The sequence below is a fragment of the Ambystoma mexicanum genome, chromosome 1p (genome assembly GCF_040938575.1).
Source record: "Ambystoma mexicanum isolate Mex_15411 chromosome 1p, UKY_AmexF1_1, whole genome shotgun sequence".
Lineage (NCBI taxonomy): Eukaryota > Metazoa > Chordata > Amphibia > Caudata > Ambystomatidae > Ambystoma > Ambystoma mexicanum.
In genome coordinates, this window is record NC_090921.1 from 947774509 (window position 1) to 947782186 (window position 7678).

At 44.9% G+C, this 7678-nt stretch overlaps 1 pseudogene; it reads right to left on the reverse strand.

Annotated features, from left to right (window-relative positions):
* Positions 1-3857: 3857 nt before the first annotated feature.
* LOC138566597 (small ribosomal subunit protein eS10-like) lies at positions 3858-4391 on the reverse strand (annotated as a pseudogene).
* Positions 4392-7678: the final 3287 nt, after the last annotated feature.

Below are 7678 nucleotides of genomic sequence, written 5' to 3' on the forward strand. Positions count from 1 at the left end.
CCAACTTTTGAACAACTAGAATTATTGAATTACACCACTTGATTGTGGTTTTAGAGTGTGCAGCCCACACAGCTGGCCTCACAGCCAAGGTCTTTTCTGTTTTTATCACGCAGTGCCATATCACGGAGGCACGGTTTCCATTAGGTTTTCACCCCAAACTTAACAAGCCATATCGATTGTACTGAATTAAATTGTGCTAGAACATTTGGTAGTGCAAAGCTTACCTGCATCTGGTGATCTGCTTGAAGTCGCTGCTAGTAAGGTCTCCATACAACCCCCTTACTTCTAGGGCTTGTAGGAGAACCATCCCTCTGGCACTATTCATCTGCCCACCTGTCACAGGAACAGAATGTCAGCAGTTTGGAGACACGTCACTTGCCCTGCTCTGTGTTCATGCATTTCAGATGTAGAGTGCTACTGTGCCTTGTGATGTTGTCCGGTAGCATTTGTTACGAGGCCGTTGGTAGACAGCAATGGCAGCCATTAGGAGCTACTTGCCACCATCCCCTAAGGTATTCTCCTACCCAGGGCTAAATTAAATGGGGCAGGTGTGACTACAAGAATAAAAACATGATTGAGACTTCCCCTTTATGTCTCCATTAGCACCTGAGAATATAGAAGGGGTGGGCCAACTAGACTAGAGATGACAACTGACTATTTTAGATCAAAGTAGCATTTGCATTTATTATGCATAAACAGTTACATACGAAAAATAAATAGCATTTACATCAGCAATTTTGGTTTTTCTATACCGAAGGCACATCCCTCCAGAACCTCTTCACTCATCAAACTTCCTCATGCATTCATCATACCTTTACAAAAACACCAGTGATATAACATTGCTATCACAATTTAACATAAATGTCAATTTTACACTTTGTCATTTTATAATGTGACCCTCTGTCTATATTCAGGGGTTTAGAAAACTATTGTCGACATGTTTTGCTTGAGTTGTCTGCAAGGGTAAGGTCCCCTTGTCCATTAGTTTGTGATCAACCTTCTTCAAGACGGAGAGCAACCGCTGGTTCTGCGTTGCCTCTTCAAACATACACAAATGGGGGTGTGTGGCTGAAAAACCTTGGTTCTAAAAAGTAATCATGAAAGACTCAATTAGTCTTAGATTGTCATCTCTGTAATTTAAAAAAACTAATTATAGGTGAAAAAATACAGGTGCAATACCTGTACTGGTAGATACTCACTAGATTTTGATCAAAATCTAGTGAGTATCTACCAGTACAGATATTCCATCCACGATTATTAGCAAAAAAGATTTCTTATACATTGTCCTTTACATTACAGGACATTTCTTTCGTGACGTGAAGCACTACAAACGAGAGCATTCACGCCAGGATTTAATCCATCTCACCGGTCCGCGGCCCCTGTTAATACAGAGGAGATGAGCCCAGTGGTTTACAGTTAAATGTCGTGGCTGTATTTTTTCACCTATAATTAGGTTTTTTAAATTACAGGGATGACAAAGTGAAGGAAGCACAGAGACAGTTGCGGTTAATGAGGACAGCTAGGGCGCAGAGCACACTGTTAAGATTAAAGCAGCGCTATTAAATAGGCACCAACAAAGCAGACTCTTGAAGCAACAGAAAGCCAAGGAGGTACGCGCTCTATGACAGAGACGAAGGTAGGTAGTAGTGTTCGAAAAGCCAAATAAGGACCCGACAAGCTGCGGGTCGTACAGGCCTATAGCGCTACTGAACGTAGATGCCAAAATATACAACGGGATCCTAGCCGACAGAATAAAGGGGGTTCTTCCATGGGTTGTTGTGCAGGACCAATCAGGCTTCATAACTGGCAGGCAAACATGGCATAATACCAGAAGGGTGCTCCACTTGCTAGAAAAATTGGAAATAAAATAGATACCGGCCACTCTGATTTCTCTGGACGCAGAAAAAGCTTCTGCTATCTGTTTCAAATGATGGAATTCATGGGATTCGGGCATAACTATATCCAAATGGTGGGGACAAAGTACAGAAACCCCACGATGAGATTAGCGGCGAAAGCCCTTATTTTGAAGGCCGTGAACATAGAACGAGGTACCAGGCAGGGATGCCCCTTGTCACTGCATCTTCATGCTATATATTTAGAGCCCCTGCTGGCAACAATTAGACAAAACCAGGATATCAAGGGGGTTTCCTTTGGGAGGGAGAATCATAAAACGGCAGCTTACGCAGATGATATGCTGGTGATACTAGTGGAACCGGCCACTTCTATCCCGACCCTAGTGAGAACTCTTTATCAGGCCTGAAAATAAACATGGGGAAATCAAAAATGCTGGAAGTAGGACTCAATAAAGAAATGTCGATACAGATACTGAGCTGCTCCCCATTTCGTCCAGCGGGCGGATGCTTAACATACTTAGGAATAAAATTGATAGACAAAATGTCAGCTCTTTATAAGGCCAATATCCCAGACTTAAAAAAACACAAACAGATTTTGCAAAGTGGACACCGATGCGGATATCATGGCTTGGGCGAATAAACACTGTGAAAAGGGTAACTCTTCCGAGGGTACTTTATAGGTTCCATACCAGGCCCATAACAATCCTGAATGCTTTCTTTAAAGCGATGAATACATTCATCTCCAGATTCGTGTGGCAGAACTAACACCCGAGATTCACTTTGGAGTTGTTGATGACCCCTAGCAAAAAAGGGGGAATGGGACTCCCAAATTTACACCGATACTATGAAGCAGCCCAATTGAGAGTGGTGCGTGAATGGTTTACAGATAGCAAAGATAAGATATGGGTACGAATGGATAGGGCAGTAGCGGGAGGCTTGCTATCTGAAATACTCTGGCTTCATGGGAAGGATAGGCCTCAGAGCGTAAGGCGTTGCAGGGTGTTGTGTACAACATGTGATATATGGGATAGGTGGATCAGGTGGGCACAGTTATCTACTATTTTGTCCCCCTTAACCCCTATGTTTAATAACCCTAACTTTACTGCGGGCATGGTGAAGGGCAAATTTAAGAGCTGGAAAGAAAGGGGATGTGTAAAGACTGGTGATATGGTGTGGGAGGGGTAAATAGTTTCCTTTGAGGACTATAAGACACACGTAGGAGTGAAGGAAGGGGACAGATTCAAATACATCCATTTGAGGCATTGGCTCTGACAGAAAGGAGGTTCGCCAAGCAGCAATAAGGCTGCTAACTAAATTTGAGGCATACGCTATCTCGCACACTGGGGACAAACATCTAGTGGCAGACATATACAAGATATTATTGGAATGTGCAGACCAAAAGACTTGGTCTTACCAGACCGCATGGGAAGGTTCACTGGGAGGGGAGGTACCGACGGGGCACTGAAAGGAATTATGGAGGAACATCCAGAAACTAACCAGGTCCCTATAGGTGTGGGAGGTCTGGTACAAGACGATGATACAGTGGCATTATACCCCGAGTAAACTGCACAGGATGTATGGGGCGGTTTCCTCAGCATGCGGGAGGAGGTTTAAGGGGGAAGGGGACTGGAGACATATCTGGTGGGGATGCCCCAAAATTAAAGGTTTCTGGGAAGTAGTCATGAAGTCTCTTCAAGAGATAGTGCCGTAGATGCTTCCTCTCTCATTGACTGGAAGTCTCGGAGGACTGGTTGAACCACAGTTTTATGCAATCTCGAAGTCACAGAAAAGAGTGCTGGTAACATTACTAATAGCGGCGTAGATGGTGATTGCAAAGGACTGGAAACAACAGAGTGCGTCCATAGTGGTGATGTTGCTCAGTAAACTATGGGACATAGCGGCGATGGAGTGGATCACATCTAAGATCCAAGGGGATGCAGACAGATTTCAGAGGGAATGGGGAGAAACTATTTGCTTTCTTTTTTTTGGGGCGGGGTGTTTCCAGAACTTTATTATACACAAAGAAATCCAAAGTGAAGTTTACTGAGGAGGCTGGCTGCGTCCTCTGTCAAATCCACCACGAAACTGGAACTCTGTTGCAGCTCCTGCACCAGCTTGTGCCTTTTTGTCAGCACCAGGTGGCACAGTAGTGCATCTGTAGGTATCTCTATCAGCCTCACCACGATTGAGGCCAGCTGGGCGCTCTCCTTCCAGACCTTTGGGTCGTGGCCTGCCAGTCTCTGGGCGGCTTCTGCGCAGTGTTGCTGGGACGATTTCTGGGGGCAGATGCAGGAAGTCATGCAGGTATTGGATGCCTTCATTGGACAAGTACCAATAAAAATCCCTCCAAGCAAACTGCTCCTTCACGTAAGCACAGGATTTCAGAGACTGCATGGCCTTCATGACGTGTAGTTTGGGGATGCTCTTGTCTGCCAGCTCGGGGTTCTTGGGCATGTGCACATCTTTCTTGGCCACCATAACTCCCTCCTTGAACAGGAGTTCTTAGATGGAGATTTGGTTCTTCTTGGGCATCAACATCTTTCTTTCAGGAAGTTGGGGGGAAGGGTGAGTCCCCACCTCGTGGGCGCTGGAAAGGCCCATGCTGCCTGCTCACCTTCTTCAGGAGCTGAAAAAAATGGGTCACACTTCCATCAAAGGTCCTAATTATAGAACCCTTTGTTAATTCCCAACTTAGAATCTAATATCAAATAGGCTTCTGGTTGTTCCACTGCTGGTTACCTCACGTTGAGTGTGGCGTCGTTCTCCCTCTTTCAGTACAGGTAGGCATCCAACTCCTTAAAGTGGATGTGTACCTCATTCGAATCTGTACTTAGTGTCAATAGGGGCGACCACCTCTCAAACTGTAGATCGATATTTACTGCAACAATGAACACTGCACTACGAGCCATGGTTACGAGTGAAGCAAGATGAAACACATAGGACAAATAGCTGAAGCCCCACCTATTCATTAGCAATGAGCCCGTTCTGACCCCAGGGTACACCGCATGTTTTTCCACTATTTGGTTTCTGAAAAGTGACTTTATACAACAATGGTGCCCTCAGAATGTGCGAGTATTGGACATTAAGTGAAAACGCAACCCGAAGTGTCCCAGAAACAATAAAATTGTATATTTCCGAAGGTGTATAGAATGGATGTGCGATCCGGTGGAGGGGGTGGGGGGGGGTCGGGGTAGGGTGTACTGGTCGGGAGGGGGTGAGAAGTGTTATGATAAATGCCAATAAAGAACATTTGAAGAAAAAAGAATGCCCCTCACATGCCCGCTACGCTCCACCCTCCCGCTCTTCATCCTCAGGTTCAAAAGCAAATGAGCCGGATGCTCCAGCTTCACGGTCACCGCCCCCACCTTCTGGAACTCTCTTCCATCGGTAAAATGTTTCAAAACTTGGTTGTTCAACAAATATGACTGAACTACTTTTTGTATGCTATGTCATCATTTTACCAGAGCACTCTGTCTATACCTATTATGGTCTGTGCACCTTGCCACCTTCGGGTTAGAGCGCTACACAAATGCAATAAAATAAAAAATATGTATCTTTTTGGGAGTAAAGCAAGGGTGAGTCCATGGGGGAATGTGTTACTTTTCTCAGGAATTTATCAGTCAAGTGTGATTTCACACACTTTCAAAATGAACATTAGCGGTATCAACTCATGGTCAAATAAAACAATCAGAAGGAGAGAGAAGAAATGAGGCAAAACAACGATCCACGCTGGAGGAGACTATAGAATTGGCTTAGGGGGTAGAGCACAGAGAGATGTGCATTAAGGGGTTGAACTCCGGCAAACAAGGGGCCGGCTGAATTCAGTGCAGTGGAGAAACATAATAGGCTTCCACCTAAGACAGTACTCATTCAAATTATGATGTGCACATATTTGGTGTGAAAACAACTTTACTTTATTTCATGCGGATAAACAGCTAGTGTGCTGAAAAGGATATTTCAAATCAAGCAGTGGCACATTGCAAAATGACGCAATAACATTACTTGATAGCTGTTCAATAACTACTAGGAAGATGCACTGAGTCTGAACAGAACCTCTACTGTCACTCCCTTTTAACAGGAAACTGAAGGAACTAAACACAAAATACTGCTCTCGCAGAACTAGTTAATTATCAAGATATTATCATTACTATTATTTTTATTTGGGTATTTATTGAGCGTGGACCTAGATTTGTCAACAAATAGAGCACTTTACAAGTCATAAGGGGAAGTACATGGTGAAGGAAGCAGATCACAAGGGATCAAGAAACTAATAATGGAAGTGTGGGCATTTTGGCAGCAAGGGATCTATAAACAACCAGGGGCGGACACAGGGATGGGGGAGCAGATCACCCAGTCTCAGGTTAGGTGGGGAGCAGAGAAGGGCAATTTTCTGACACATCTCATGAAGAAATCACACCAATTCTAGACGTTTTTCAACCTTCGTGTAGCCACGTTAATACATTTATAGTCGAGCTTCCTCCTTTCCACTCACCCAAGATACAAGCTAGGAGTAAAAGAATTTGACGAAATTCATATGAATACTGCCTCTGGAAGAAAGCTGCCCCCTTACCACAGCATAACTGTTCAGGAGGTGTACCCTCATAGTTGCAATTCCACACTTCGCTCTTTACCATCACACAGTCATAAGTACCTGCCCTATCCCCGCTCATTGCCCCCTCACAGTTACAGTGCTGGGAGTTTTTTTTCTAGCCTGGCTTGTTAGCCTCTCCCCATTGTACTGTGGCAGGGATGTCTAATATGGTCTCGTGTTCTGAGAACCCACCCTCTACCTTATGCGTAAGCCGGCCCTTATTGATGTTATCATTTCACAATCAGAGCAGCAGAGCATGTCCAAAGGCTTATTGTCAATATGTACAATTATAGATGTGTAGCTATCAAGTACAAGGATGTATTACATGGAAGGGTTCCGAGCAACATCTACTAGACAATGAGAGCAAAATCCAAGGTGTCTATGATGTTACTTTTATTATTATTATTTTATCGGTCTATTTATTGAGCATGGACCTCGCTTGGAGAAGCAACAGAGCGCTTTAAAATCATAGGGGCAAAAACCAGATGAGGAGCAGAGACAAAAGGGAGTGGGGAGCTAACAAGAGGAGAGGAGAAATGTGGGCAGTTATCAGCAAGGGATCCACATGCAACCAGTGGAGGAAACAGTGGGGATCAGATCACCTAGTCTCAGGTAGGATGGGGAGTGGAGGGTGTGTGGGCCTAACTGTTAGAGAGGAGCCATTCCTTGAAGAGGAGGGTCTTGAGCTTCTTCCTGGGTGGAACTTTGGAAGTAATACACCCAATAGCTGAAAACTACACATCTATAATTTCATGTTGTGCATGCACCCTAACCCCTCCATCCCTTTTCCATCCTCCTGAGCTGACTGCACAGACCATGAGGGACTAAATGCAACATAAAACATATCGGCTACCAGCGGAACACAGCAACTACATTTCCCTGTTGTGCTCGCATAGCAGCTGATTAGAAATTAGCAACCGGTGGGATGCACTCTAGCAAATCAGGTGGCCAGGAACTGGGGTGGAATCCCACAGTAACCGCCTGCATTCTCTAGGCCACCCAAGCACCTCCCCTGGATGTCTGCCTTTTTTTCCAGGCACCCCAGCACCCATCACCTTTTCTTCTAATCCTGCCACCTCTCTCTTCACCCAACCTCACTAACGTGCTCTCCTCCAGGTTTCCGTTGTCTTGGGTGCCCACCTCCCACCAAGGAAACTATTAGCATACTGAAAGGGAGACCTGGGTGCTAATAGTGATAAACACGCAATGGTGGGTGGATAGGTCGGTAACTGCC